Consider the following 16,149-nt stretch of genomic DNA (forward strand, 5'->3'; position numbering starts at 1 on the left):
ATATGAGCATATACAATCGCTTAGTACAGCCGTAGCTGGTTTTAAGTCTACCATGTATGGTTACGTTTTTATGGCTTATATCCCATCTGTCAATGGAGAAATTGTATTGAATTTTTACTTCCGGCACCGGCTGTGGGCGGGACTGTGATGCTCTATAGCCTTTTTCTTTTTCTTTTTTTTTTAATTTTGAATTATTTCGTTTAAAGACATTTCAAGCTTTGTGTATTTGATGTATTTCTCATGTCTTTGTGAGGCATACACTGAGTTTCGTTAAGTTAGGATGAGATGCGCTCCAGTTAACGTGCAATGCAAGTGACCGCGCGGGCGCCTCCATGATTATATTGCCCATTATATTTGAATCCAGGCATTAAATACAGGCAATTGGTTGATGAAAAATTTATTAAAATTAAGATACAATTTATACAAAACGAAATTCACTTTAAAGAAAGGCTTTCTACAAATCAAAACTTAATGAAGTGGTCAAAATCATGTCTGAACCACTCCATGTCTCGTATTGCGCATCCTATCTTATTGGTGCTGTTCACTTTTCATAAATCAACATAAATGGAAAAAATAACATTATAATATTTTAACAAATATGAAACTAAATGCGCTTATTTAATGGCTACAACAGTATAGTAGGCCTACAGACTCTCTATTTGTACAAATTGCTGCACATTCATTTAATTCTGAATTTTGCATGCACAAGTTAAAAAGGCATTTGTTCAAATCAAGTTCACGGATAATTGTGCGTGCATTTATTAATCATTATGATACTAAAATCATAACAAAGTGGGCTATGCTATGTACAAAAAAAATCAGATGAGCCCAGAACGCAATTACACGTTAAGTATTTCCCCCCCATAGAAAACCATTATAAGAACGCTTAATGTGGCTTAATGCAGATTAGAATGTCCCCTTATTATGGCGAAATAACGAGATATTATGTCTATACTGCTGTTTCCACCATGGTCTACACATTCTTGATCAGCGGAAACGATTTTTGCTTGTTTGGGATCTGACTGGCCAGCGTATTTGAAAAAGTTAAGCAAACTTTGCTGTCTTTTTGACATTTTTCCCCTGAGTGAAACGATCGATTAAAATTAAGCCCTGTGTAACACCCTTTTAAAATGTAAAAATCCTATTAATTTTGCTTTATTGATTTGAATGTTCTTTAATATTTTATTTAATTTCAGTTTATTATTTAGCTTGGATTATTTTAATAGCCTACATAAAAATAATAATTCCTTGGGAGCATACGAATTGGATTACCACAAATAATCCGTGCTGAATTCGTCTGGTCTGACTCAGTTCATCATTGATTGGGAGAGAACAGTTCAAACTTACTGGCTGTGTAAATCAGTGGGCGTGTCTCATTATACTATAATCAAAACGCCGTAAAATAGCGCGCGCTCTGTGCAACCAAAACGGCGTTTTTTACGGCGTCATATGGCGAAAGCGGCGTTTTCCATCCACACTAAAACGCCGTCAAATACGGCGTCATTGACGTATTTCGCGCGTCTTTTACGGCGTTTGTAATTACAACGGCGTTTGGCTTTAAACGCGATTAATCTATGGCCTATTTCTGAGCCTCTTGGCTTGCCATAGTCAACTTTATAGTAATAAGCTATGACGCGGTTCGGCGGCAACCAGCGGCAACCAATCGGAATGTAGAAGTCCTCCGCCTGAGAGGAAAAAAAATCACGCATTCTAATCTATGTCAGAGCGTCAGAGCGTCCCCGAATCTTTCTACGGCGTCGGTGGCAGGGCTGTGAGAGCGAATTTTGCCGCTCTCGCCGGCGGCGGTGTGAACGTACAGTAATAGTGAAGTGTTTAAAAACACTAAGTGTTATAAAGTGTTTTTCAGCATAAAGTAATGGGCCACATCACTAGTTCCTGCGGGATGACAAGGTAACGCTTGAGTAATTAGTGAGGAGTTAGCATGTTTTTCACAAGTAATACAAGTTATTTAATTTTATATTTGACACTGTACAGGCATACATTTCTGTGAGGCACTAGTAATATTCTAACAAACATTGTAATCTGGAAGATGTGGTTTTACGATTATCGCAACATAAATGCAGCCAATTTCTTCATTAAGGATGCAAATTGTTTTTGACAAGAGAACATCAATGTTTATATTCATATCCTAAAGAGAAGTTCTCCTCAGGCGGCTACTGTAACATAAAGGTAGGTCTTTGGAGTCTGAGATATACTGAACTGACACTCAATAGAGCTCATAATAGTGAACTAATCCAATCATGAGTGTCAGCATCACTTCCTAATTATTTAAAATTTTAAACAAATTATCATTATTAGTATTATTCTATGTTTAAGTTTGAAATAAACAGAGAACATACGTCCATCCTTTGGCAAGAGTGGTAGTCACAATCTCAACATGTAGCTAATGTATTTGGGGGAATATAATATTCATAACCTGGTTTCCACAAAGAACCCATTTGAGGCACAAGCTTCTGAAATGTTATGACCATGTTAAGAGTAAAAAAAAAAAAAAAACACAATTGTTCACTTTTTAGACATGTTACTTTTGTGATTAGTAATTAATTGGTTATTCTTTCTTAGTTCACAAGTAGTTCTCAGTGAGGATATTTCTTTAGTAATAATCAAATACCTACCAAGGAACTACCTTTGTACTAAATTAGATATTACTTACTGCTTAGTTAATATTGCTTCCATATTAGTTAATAGTATTAAGTTCGGTGTTAATGCAGTACTACCTATGACTTCCTGCATATACTTGTTAACTACGGACCATTATTCTAAAGTGTTACCAATGCCCTTATAGGGCTCTGAAACTAAACTACATCATTAGGGGTGGAGATGGTTTGTCGTGGAAATTACTTTCACAACTTTAAATAATAATTGGAAGACAGCTGGAGATTTCAAAAGTTATAAAGATCTTTATTTCTTGCAAGAAAGGCTGTTCACCCAGTCAGAGTCTGATAAGAGAAGGGCGCCGACTTCTCCTTTTTGCCCAGCTTATATACTCTTAACACATCCTGGTCTGTCTCAAAAGATCGCCTTGGTTTACCTTAAAAGGCAACGTCTTTGTTCAAGACCTCTTCTAACATAAATTCTATCTAGACAGAACAATATCACGTCTGCAAAAGTTTCCTGTTTTTAGCTGCTTCATTTTCACACATTTTGCCTATCTTTAATTTGATCAAAGCTGCGCACATACTTTTCACACTTGAAGTACAATAGGTCACTTTGGGTACTCATAGTCTCTTTGTTAGTCTTCTAACCCAGAACATTTTGTCCTTGCAAGCTTATCTTAACTTATACATTTCTAAAACTTGGTTACATATCTTTAATAATGTACTTTAGCTTATATGATTATATTTCTTTAAATGCTTATGAGTAAAAATAAATGTTCAACGTTAACACAAGTTGCACACATCTGAAAGTACATCTAAATGTAAAATTTCCATTACAGGTTCTCATACATTTGTAAAAAAAAAAAAAGAAAAAGAAAAAGAAAAGTAAAAAAACACAGATAGGAAAAGTTTGACATTACATCCTTATAATTTGTAATTCATTTACCTTGTGCTTACTGCATGGCACTTCACCTTTGATATACATGTAGCTAACTTGCAGAAGAACAGAAGGTACATTGAAGTCAATTCAACTTTATTCCTATAGGGTTTTATACAATACAGATCAAATCAGCTTTATAATGATAACAGGAAAATGATTTGATGAATCAATAGTTCATTTCGGCTGTACAGCAGCTCTAAAAGAAAATAGCCTCATTGTTCAGCTGAAGTCAGTTAAGTCAGTTAATCATCAATTATTAAATTAGTTAATTTAATCTATAAAGCAGTTCTGCAGAAAAACAGTGATGTCATCATCCAGCTCAGGTTAGTTCCCATCCAAGTGTAGGTGCAATCAGTCCAATCTGAATATTACATTCTTTAAATCATTTATACTAAAGCCACTTGTTTGATGGTAACTGTCACATCTGTAAAAATAAGTTTGCATTTTCATGCATTACATGCGTAAAATGTTAACTGAAATGTTTTTTTCAAGTCATTCTGGTAGCTTTTAACACTTTAAAGGTAAAGCCAACATCAACGTGATCCTGAAATCACTGAGTTAAGCCTTAAATCTACAATAATGAGGCAATCGATGCACCTAAATAGACAAATAGTCTCAAAATGTAATGTGCAAATGTATCTGGCATTTCCAATACTTTTAATAGTTTTGTATTTAGTTTGTGTTAGCAAAATATTTTAAATGTCTTTGAAGCCTTCTTTTATGTGCTTGGGATATTTGATATAGACATAATGGTCTTTATTCACATGTCAGGCGTTCATAACGCTCTCCTCTGACACTTTAGCTGCACATGCAATAAAAGGTGTAAATAAATATTTTCTGGTGGTTAGTGCTAATCTGAAACTGATACAATAGAAATTATTGAAAAGATGAACGATTGTTTTTAATGCTCACTTTAAATGTGCACATTTAACATTATTTTTCATAGTGTATGAAAGTGCAAATCACTTTGAAACAATGTGTATTGTGAAACATGGTACACAAATAAACCTTAAACAAGAATTTGAAAGAATTTCATATAGGTCTATGTTTCACATGTTTTTTTTAGTTAATTTGAAAGGTGAAGGGGTTCCTTCAAATGTCTCGAATCGGGCCTCAGTAAATGTATGGACTATTTCAGATCTTTCAATCTGATGGATGAAATAAGCTCACGCAATTGACATATAAATGTGAAATAATGGACAAACATACGGAGAGCAGCAACTTTAGTTTCTGCTCTGACAGCCATAAGACCAGCCGAACGCTGAGTGTGTGTGTTCGAAATCAGAAATGGTTTGGTTTCATATTTAACACTGTCAGACTTTTCAAGGGTTTTTTACAGTAACTTACTGGCAACACTGTTAAATGAAACCATTACATTCATAAAACTGCAGAATATAAATACATTTTTAAGCAGTCAAAAAGGAAATGTCCAACACAGGACAACACAATTCTTTTCACAATACATGACACATAACCCCACCTTCAAAATAATTTCACTTATTTACAAAAAAATGTTGGATTCATGTACACTGGTGGCCAAAAAAAGTATTTAATTGTCTTAATGTTTTTGAAAGAAGTCTCTTTAATGCTCAAGAAACATTTCTTATTATTATCAATGTCTGACTGTCTACTCCTCCATCTTTTCTACAACATAGGAGTAAAAATCATCATCAAAGAGAGAGAGAGAGAGAGAGAGAAAATAGTGTCAAATTATTTTTAACCTCCTTTTTTAATTTTTATTATTATTTTCACAAAAACATAAGAATATATATTTGTAAACAGCTTTTGTCAATAAATAGCATACAAAAAAACTAAATTAAATTATGCCAGATTCAATTTTAATACTTACAAATCCTAAATTCTGTCCGAAAATGCTGAGATCCATAGAGAGAAAGACTGAAATTGATGATTAATTTGTTGTGTAATAAATATTAAGTTAGACATGATGCAAAGGTCACTTATTTGATATAAAGTTAGCCAATTTTATAGAGATTTTATAAGATATTGTAAGCTACCTAGTCTGCACCAGTGGCTCCAAAGCACTTTTCACATATTGCTAATTATTTTAGCAAACTTATCTCAAAATATATGGCCTACCTCAGGAATCTTGCTACAAGTCAATTGCGTGAATTGGCGCTTTGTTGCAGTTGCCTTTAAACACATATGGAAGTAAATATTACATTTCATAAAAAAAAAAAAAAACTATAATATGTTATAGTTTGCAAACTAATGCTAAAACTAAAGGTTCTTATCAGTAGGCCAACATTATCTACAACCAAAACAGAATTTCACATTAGTTTATTTATTGTTAATGTAAACTAAGAGTTGCTCGTTGGCATATTTTTAACTCGACAATTCAATAATCTAACAAAGTCTGTAAAATGAAACGTTAGCGCAGTTTACCGTGGTAAAGTTCATTACTACCATGTTGACGAGTAGGCACACGTTATAACATAGGTTAAACTGGGCACAATCCTGTCAACACACACAAAATGTTTTTTTGCTTGCTTGCCTACCTTGCTTTACGACACGACAAATCAACAGAAAATTCCCATGATGCAATGGGAATCACAGTTATTTACTGTAAAGAGAAATACAAGTATAATACTGGGGGATTTAAAGTAAATAACTAGAAATTACAGAAAAGTCTAACAGTGTACTGTATCTGTACAAAAAAGCAGTTTTAAATGTTTTTATTTCTTACTCTATAAATGTATGATCTGTAGAAGTTACTGATTCTTTTAAGTTTGCTTTATTTTTTTATTCATCAATTCTTTGAAGACTGGTGTAATGATGCTGCACTTTCAGCTTTTATCACAGGAATAAATTACATTTTACAAAATATTCAAACAGAAAACATGTAATCTAAGATTCTCTAAACTGTTAAACATTGCTCTGTATTTTGTTAACTAAATAAAGAAAAACATGATGCTTTTGTGGGTCAATTTTAAAGGGATAGTTTATTCAAAAATAACAATTATGTCGCACTCATGTTGTTTCAAAGTTGTGTGACTCAGGGCACCAATATTGGTTCAACTGGTTCCCAATGTTCTTCAGAATATATTCTTTTCTGTTCCACAGAAGAAAGAACAGTTTTTTTCTGAATATTACACAACACCCCAAAGTGACACTCCGCCTATTCATTCAGTCTCTTTTATCTGAGACTTATTGATTACATGGAATTACAATGACGACTGACGTCATGCGATTTTGGCAGCATAAATAGTGGATCAGAATCAATCTGTAAGACAAACTGCCTGATAATACAGTTTATTATCCAGCTTTGATCACCAGCACAATGACTACAGAAGCGGCAAAACTTGGAGGATGGAGCACAGAGGAGCCTGTCACTGAAGAGGTGGAGAACATCTGCATTAAGGTAGGACACTGAAAACCACTCTTGTAGTAAATGCAGTTTTTGTTAAAACACAGTCTAGTAAAATGATCTAGTTTGATGCTGTAAAATGTGTTGGCGAAATTATTTGTTATTTTTTAAAGAACTGTTTTACTTACCACTTAAAGTCATAAAACATTTCACATGAGTTTTCTGATATCTGAATGATAGACGTACCTCACTAGACCAATAAACAAAATCTTTTTAAAGTAATAATAATAATATAGATGAATATAAAATGTGCATTTGTTTATTCAGATGAAGCCAGACATAGAGGAGAAGGCTGGAGTCCCTTTTGATGTTTTCATTCCTAAAACCTATAGGTCTGAGCCACAGTGTGGTGGACACTATCTGGTCAAGGTAAATGAGTTTTTTTTTTTTTTTTTTTTTTTTTATGGAATACCTCTGGTACAATTTGTTTCCTATATCAGCAAGCCAACTGTGACAGTGTGTCCTAAATGGATGTGATGTGTCCAGTAATTTTTCAGTCCTCTCTGAAAAGGTTAAGAGAATCAAGTATAAAGTTTCTCTGCATTTGTATAAGAGAAAACTTCTCAACTTTGTAGCATTGCTGGACACTCAAATCTACTCTGCAATGGTCACTGTAGCAGAACTCGTAGAAATATGATTGCTGTCATGGAAAATGAATGTTTTTAGGTCTTTATGTGAACAGGCTTTTACATAGATCATAAATAGAGATCACTTAAAATTCAAGTGTGAAAATCTCTCTCTCTCTCTCTCTCTCTCTCAGGTGAAGGTCGGAGTAGATGATAAGTTCGTTCATTTTATTTTATGTAGAGTGAGGCCAGATGGTAAAGTGACTGCAGACACTTGCCTAACTGTGAAAGGAGTCCAGCACAAATCCAAAAGTGACCCTCTGGAACCCTTCGGAGCACTTACAACCGCATGCAGAAAATAGTCTGTCTGATATAATAACAGACACAAAATGAGCTGCCATACTGTATAGAGGAACTATTGAAAACTGTTTCATTTCTCAATATTAAACTCAATATTCAAACCCATAGCCTGTGTCAGTGTGTTTATATGAAGATGTGAACACCACATTCAATTCACTTTACTAAAAATGTTTTATGCTGAAACAATAAGCATAAAAAAATTAACATAAAAAACAGTATAAAGTGTGAATGACATTGATTTCTTAATTTTAAGACTCTACTGACTGTCTAAATGAATGTAATTTTAAAACATTTCGTAATATACAGAATGTATTTTTACACTGTTATATGAACTGAAATCTTGTTCATCTCAACTTCACGCATTACATACTTGTACAGTTTCTCTTCTTCACTCAGTGTTCATGAGAGGAGCATTTTTGAAAATTTAATTAATAAAACCCACAAATATTTCACATGGTATTGTAATTTTTTATTTCCACTAAAAGAGAAGCGTTTAGCTTTGATCTGGCCCAGGAAGTGCAAATGTATGGCCAGGTATAACCATAAAAATATGACATGTATTTTTATCTTACTGAGAGAGACACAGAAGGAGGGGAGAAAACACCACTAGATATTACGTCACGGGACGTAACACCCCCACCGTTAAGATTATAAACAACAAAAGTTATTGATAATAAACAGTCACCAATTCATTTTCACTATTAGAAAATAAAGAGCATTCACAATGTTATGGTAATCATAAATTATTAAACCATTTATGACCTAGACAACAGTTAAAGATTCTCATTAAAATCATTCCAAATCTTTAAAATCAAAAAGTAAAATAAAATAATGTAAAATGACATTTTCAAATTTTATGATTTAATTGACTGTCTGTATTCTGTCCCTCTATGTTCAATAGTATTGTATTAGTTCGCTGGTGCATTTCTTTATTTTTCCACTAGGGGTCAGTATCTGTGTTTAGTGTTTTCTAGGGGTTCTTCTTCGATTATATATTGCGTGCACTCAGTGGTTAAATTGGCTTTTGTAGGGAGGGGGAGCCCTTATTTACAGTGGTCATCATTAAAAATGACAAAAAAAAATTGTAATGCTAGATAGGCCTATATATAACCACCATTTAGCATTTAATGTTTTGAGGTTAATTTTGAATTGTTAATTTTGAATTTGCAGAATTGTATTAGGTTTAGTAACAACAATTTATATTGTTTACATGGTACAATTTCTGATAAGCTACTTTTTTTTATTGCTTGACGCATATGATTTCAATTCAGTTCAGTGCTTGTAATTTGATTCAATATTGACTCATTTGGATAAATATTAGGTAGGCTACACAAGATAGGCATTCATTTTTCTCAAAACAAAAAAAGGTGGATTCCAGGAAGAAAATGTAGTAAAACTTTAAAATTGGTCAAAAATACAACATTTGTATCATGTAATATACACAGACACTCATATTTTTATTTTGCTTTTGATTAGTTTAACTGTTAAAGTAATACATTAGAAGTAGACATTAGGCTACATACTGTATTAAGTCTTTCGGTAGCCTACTGTAAAGAAAAAAAGAGAATTTGGTGCCATTAAATAATCCCCAAACAGCTGTAAAAATCAAACAAAAATATTATATTTAATTCAAAGTGTTTTATTACTGTTTCTAAACTACATTGGCACAATCATAAGAGATGAACCAGTCAAAAGATCTTTGCAAGCAAACACAAAGTTTTTTTTGGTGAATGCTATACGAAACTTTTCTGAGAGAACGCAAAAGCATTGAAATATTTTTTTTCCCTAACTCATATTTTTTACATGACCATGTCCCTTTGGGGCTTCCGTAGATCACCAGTAATCCAGGGCTGCGTTCAGCCCCGACAAAACGTTGCACAACGTTTTTTAAACAGAAACAGTGATGCATTGAACACACTGTTCTGATGACGCAAGAGTTGCAACTATGGCAGCTGAGAAGGCCATTCTTTGTGAAGAATTTTCGGAGTCGGTATAAATGTGTTTTACTCAGCAGTGATGCGCTGGTTGATCCGAAATGAGCGGGTGCCTGCGGTCACCCGCGGTTACCCGCGGTTACGAGTCATCCAAAAATATTTTTAATGATATTCGGGTCGCGGTCGGTCGGATTGTTTGAAATAAAGATGCCAATTAAACCTTTGTAATATATAGTACTAGAGAGCATATGAGCGGAGTGGGGCGGTGAGAATCTCCGCTCATCGCTCACGGAAATGTTCACCTCTCCGCTCCCCCGCTCAAAGCTATACATCAGGCCGCTCCTCCGCTCATCACCGCTCAGCGCTCAACGCAGTTTGCTCCGCGCTCCACTCAAATCGACCCGCTCGCTCCAAAAAAAGAAAAAAAATCTACATGTATATCACTTTTAGCTTAGACCACAGCCTTACATCCTAAAGAACTAATGAGCAACAACAACATTTTTCAAAGAGAAAAAAAAATTCAAATTCAAATTTAAAAAAAATTCAAATTAGGCTACAAATTAGGCCTAGGCTATGTAAGAAAGAAGGAATATAGCCTATACACAAAGTCCTGTAAAATTAAACGAATAAATGGGCCTAATAATATAAATAACAATTATAAACAAAAATATAGCCTACATACATTTTTTTAAAAGTAAATTTATTAGGCCAGAATTTTGATAAGTGAACTTTTGCGCAATGCGCACGATTAAAATTTAAATGGGCTTATATCCATTGTACACACAAACTGCTGTAAAATAAAACGAAGAAATGGGCCTAATATAAATAAAATTTATATAAACAAAAATATTTAAAAAAATACATAAACGTTTTAAAAGTAGGCTAAATTAACTATTAGGCCAACATTCTTATAACTGAACTTTTGCGCAGAGCCCAGGATTAAAATTTAAATGGGCTTGTATCAATTGTTTGAATATTACGCTATATTTAATTTACACTTTGTTACAAGTTACCATATTCAATTTGCTAACCTTTTGCTTTCTTCCCAGCGTGTTCACATCACACTGCATGTTTTTTCGAGAGATGTGTCTTTTTAGATTCCAAAATGAACCTTTACTGACTGAAACGATGTCTCCACAATCACATTCGTTTTCTTCTACCACATTATAGTTAGTTTTATATTATAGTAGGCTACACCTGTATGACTTCTTATTTTCCTTTTTGAAGTAGCCTACTTTTTTAACTCCATTATTGAGCCGAATTTTGACTGAAAATAGAATCCATCTTGCAGTCATCAACAGTAGACTGAGTCAGGCTTGACTGAGCATGCTTCAGAATCGTGGTGTGCGCGGAGCGAAATTGGAGCGGGAAACAGGGCGAAGCTCCGTCCTTTTAAAAATGCCGCTCTGCGCTCTGTCCAAGATCCGCTCGCTCCCGCTCCACTCCGCTCACATAGGCCTACACTTTACTGGCTGAATAACCATGACACACGAGCTCAGTCTGCAGGTAGAGATGGAGGCGGCAAGAGAAAAGGTGAAGACTGGGGAGTGGAAGCTACTTTTAAAAAATGCGGGTCAGGAAGCGGGTCGGGTACAATATTTTCTTCTTTTTTTTTGCGGTCCGAGTTGCGGGCGGGTTAGTTGAAAACGTCGGTCGGGTGCGGGTTGTTTATACATTGACCCGCGCATCACTGTTACTCAGTCTATGGTTTTACTACAAAATATGCCCGATATTACAGTTACTGCACTTGCCGCCTAGAACAAAATAGAACATCCCAATCGACTGAAGGGGTTGCTGAAACTGAAATGGAAGCACACATCTTACCTAATACAGACTAAAACACATCTATTTAGCCTCACATACTGATTTTATTTGTAGTTCATACTGTTTTAATACCCTGTATTTTCTTTCTAATTTTTAGGAAAAGCACTTAATTACCATTGTTTATTTCTATACCAAATGTCATACACTTGCAATGAAGCTAAAAATATAAACAACTACATCATTATGTTGATATCCTATATTTTTACAATAAAACTTACACAAACATGTCTTCTAATATCCTCAGTTGTTGCGTATAGAGCTGGTAAGTCCCGCCCCTTCCGCTAATCCCCCTGGACCTCTAGGTTGAAAAATCGTCAATGCAAGTGAATGGGAGAAAATAATTATTTTCTGGTCCCGTTTGAATTTTGCCATGAATGTGAACATATGTTGTCTGTGATTTTTTTATATAACTTTTCGTGTAAAGAATGCTACAATTTAGCGTGTAGAAGTTTGATACGGTTAGACTTTGTGTGTGAGCACTTTGTGGACTACAACTCTTCGCTGCTTTCGACGCGTTTGAAACGTCACCACCACTCGCACACGGACACTAGCTCACGGATCCCGCTAAACATGGCTGTGTCTTTGGTGCACTTCACCGCCTTCTTTCAGGGAGAGGACAAAATCGTTGAGGTTGGCGAAAACCACGGGTTCAACTTTATGGGGTGACGTCACAGAGGCGACATGTAGTCTTTCTCGTTATGTCTTTTCCACAACTGCTAGCCGAAGAATCATACCATATACTGTCAAACTTGTAACATGAAAAGTTATATAAAAAATTCACAGACAACATGTTCACAATCACATTCATGGCACAATTCAAACGGGACCAGAAAATAATTATTTTCTCCCATTCACTTGCATTGACGATTTTTCAACCTAGAGGTCCAGCGGGGTTTTACGGAAGGGGCGGGACTTACCAGCTCTATTGAGAGTGAGGAGTTGTCGTCACGGTATAGAGCCCCTCCCCTCGATCCGCCATGTTGGCAGGATTCCAGCGGCAAAACATCATTGTTTACGTGTGTTGTTAACTCGGTAGTAGAGGAGGTTTTCGCAATTCCGCACTGTTTTACCATGCCTGGAAGTAAAAACTGCTCCAGTGTTTGTCACAAGAAGCCAAGCGCCGACATTAGGCATTTCTCAATAGCAAGTACGCAAAGTTTGGACTTAAATGCCAAGTCCAGCTCAGAATGACTCCCGAGGACGCGCGTAACTCAGCTCGCTCTGCAGACTGCTAAATCTCTGTATGTACATTTTAGGCAACAATAAAACGAAATATGTTATAAAACACTATACTGCCTCTTTTCGTTTTCATTTAAAGAAATCTTAAACATTACACAAATGTGGTTCAGGCAACGCATATTTATTATATTCACTACATGTAACGTTAGCATATTTATAACAAAACTTTTTTTAAAATTGTTATATTTAAATTGTTCTTTTCGTTTAAATTTTAAAAATATTAAACTTATTAATATGGTTCAGGCAATATATTATGTGCATTTGTACTCTGATCATCACTGTAATAAAAAAAATAAAAAAAATACAAAACTAAACCCTGTCTCTTTTTGTTGAATTTCAGTTTTATCAATAATAGCCATTATAAAAGTAGCCTATAAGTAAAAAGTACAAGAAGCTATACAATAAGAAATAAAGCAAACGATTCAGTCAAACATACAAAGTCAGCGCTCTAGTCTAACATTACAACAACGGTAAAGTTAAATAGCCTAAATATAAAGTTATGAAATTTCACTTAGCCCTCAGTTTGGCCAGGGAACAAGATTCACAAGACCAAAGATCGCCCGTTAGGTCAACGCAAGACGAATTATATCTCATGTTATCTTCTCTAAATACCGCTGTTTTGCGCTTGGTGTGAGCTTGTTCCTGTAAGGTCCCTTTTCTTTCGCCTTATCTTTTTGCATTGCTTTACTTTCTTCCTTTTCTTTTTCGATTTCGTAGATCAGTCTGTGTCCCGCTGAAATAATAAATAGCCTAATAATAATAGCCTAATAAATGCGCAAAAATGAAAGAGCTCTGGAATGTTTAGTCGCGCTTCTTTGTAGTTCTGAAGGCGTTGCCCCTGGCAACCGATAGCGTCTCCTTCCATCATGGCCGACAGGCTCAGACCCCGCCCAAATCAACCCAAGTCGGCACGTGACTCCTCACTCTCAATACCGAGCTGCAGCGAACACATTTGTAAATTACTTTCCTTGAACCCATTGTGCGAGTTCACTTTAATACCGCGTGCTTTATACATGTTGCTGCTGATTGGACTGCAGTTCTGACACACCCACCAAAGAGAAAACGTATCTCAAACCCCGTTGCACACCGGTGCACGCCGTTTCCAGGAAACATGACGTTCAACCCGGAAACCGTAGCAAAATGTTGCGCACCGTTTTGAACTTGAACGTGCCCCAGATTTGGTAATCGGAAAAAGTTTACATCCAGATCAGGGTGATCCAATCCAATTTTGCTTTGAAAAACTGGCACAAAAGTAAGATGGATTACCTGATCCTGGATAGCAAAACATGGGATTTCCAGAATTGCGAGATATAAAGTCAGAATTGCATGAAATAGTCGCAATTGCGTGTTATAAAGTCAGAATTGCGAGATATAAAGTCAGAATTGCGTGTTATAAAGTCAGAATTCAGACTTTTTTTCTCGCAATTGCAACTTACGCAATTCTGACTTTTTATATCACATAATTGCGAGTTTATATCTCGTAATTCTGACATCTTTTCTCAGAATTGTGAGATATAAAGTCCAAATCTAAGGGGAAAAAAGACGGACTTTTTTTTTTTACCTCAGAATAGTTTATATCTGACAATTCTGACTTTATAACATGCAATTGCGACTTTATATCATGCATTTCTGACTTTATATCTCCCAATTGCGACTTTATTTCTTAGAATTGCGACTTTATTTCTCACAATTCTGACTTATCTCGCAATTCTGAGAAAAAAAGTCAGAATTGTGAGATAAAAAGTCGCAATTATTATTATTTATTTATTATTCAGTGGTGGAAACAAGCTTCCATACTGTCACGTCACATTTACAAGCGCCAAAACGGTATTTATTGCTTGAATTGCGAAATAAAATTGACAGAATCTGAGAGATGAGATTATTTTTTATAACATAAGTATCCTGCTCTGTCTTGTCTGTCGGTCTCTGTGTCTTCTTTGCTTTGCGATTTTACTGTGCGTGAGAAAATTGATGTGTGGCGTCACGTGAGAGCATGAATGCGTGAGAGTTGGCCTTAGCAGCAGACAAATCAAATGAAAAACTAAACAGTGCGAGCGAGGCTACGTTAGTCACATTAGAAAATGAAGTTGTAGGTTGTGTTTGAATAATTACGTATCTTATTTATCTGAGATAAATTAAACCAAATACTCACGTATGCTCTAAAGAATTAGACAGCACAATGAGCCCATCGGGCGGTTGAATTTAAAAGACTGATTTTACTAGCCGTTCGCGGGTTTCCATGGTAACGTCGCTGGTGGGCGGGGTGCTGAACCAGAGAACGCAGGGATTAATAAATTATGACGTCTGATAATTCCATGTAGCCTGGGTGTATCTGTGTAGTCTTGCTAATTATTCAGTCTATGCCATGTATTTACCAGGAGATGAAAAATAATTCAATTGGAATAACAATATTTGGTGCTGAAGGAGACGGAGCTGAGCTCCGGCATGGTGTGTTGTGGCCCCGAGGAGGCGGAGCTGCGCTCCGGTGCGCTCCGGCCCAATTTAACCTATGCGTGCACTACATGGCGCTCTGTGGTGATGTGCTGAGTAGTGATGGGCATTCTATGGAGAGAGAATTGTGTCTTTATTACATGCAAGAAAATAAATTATCTGAGAGAGAAAAAAAAGTTTGAGAGAAAAAGTTATCACACTGATAGCAAAAAAGCATTTTATGAGAGAAAAAAAAATATTTGAGACTAAAAAAAAGTTTTGAGAGAAAGTATTTTCTCAGAACAAAAAAAATATATAAATTTGAATTTTTTTAAATTATTTCTGAGAAAAAAAATCTCTCTCAAAATACTTTGAAAAAAACTCTCAAATATATATTTTTTGCTATCAGTGTGAAAACATTTTCTCTAAAAAAAAAAGAAGTGTTTCTCTCAAAACGCTTTTATTTGCTCTCGATGCAATTTCTTGCTCTCGTGTCAGGATTCTGTTTTGACTGTGAGAATTGTGTCATGGGCGGGGCCACGATCCTATTGGCCAGTCGGGTGAGCATCGTCTTGTCTTGGGAGTCAAACTGAATCATTATACCATTGTTCGGTTCACCGGCATAGATGACGCCTCTGCCTTAGTAGGTGAGCACGGACACTCCAATGTTTGGGTAAGATGATTCATAGTGATCTTAGATGATCACGGACGTATTGCCTGCGATAATTAATGCGATATTGCTCAGCTTGTCAGTGAACTACGACTATGTGTTAATGCCGCTTCATCTGAAAGCAGGAGATGGCGATTTACTACTAATCAAGGAACCGGCTTTACTGACGAGATGCGCATAACA

The sequence above is a fragment of the Scardinius erythrophthalmus genome (genome assembly GCF_964197995.2).
Source record: "Scardinius erythrophthalmus genome assembly, chromosome: 5".
In the NCBI taxonomy this organism is placed as follows: domain Eukaryota; kingdom Metazoa; phylum Chordata; class Actinopteri; order Cypriniformes; family Leuciscidae; genus Scardinius; species Scardinius erythrophthalmus.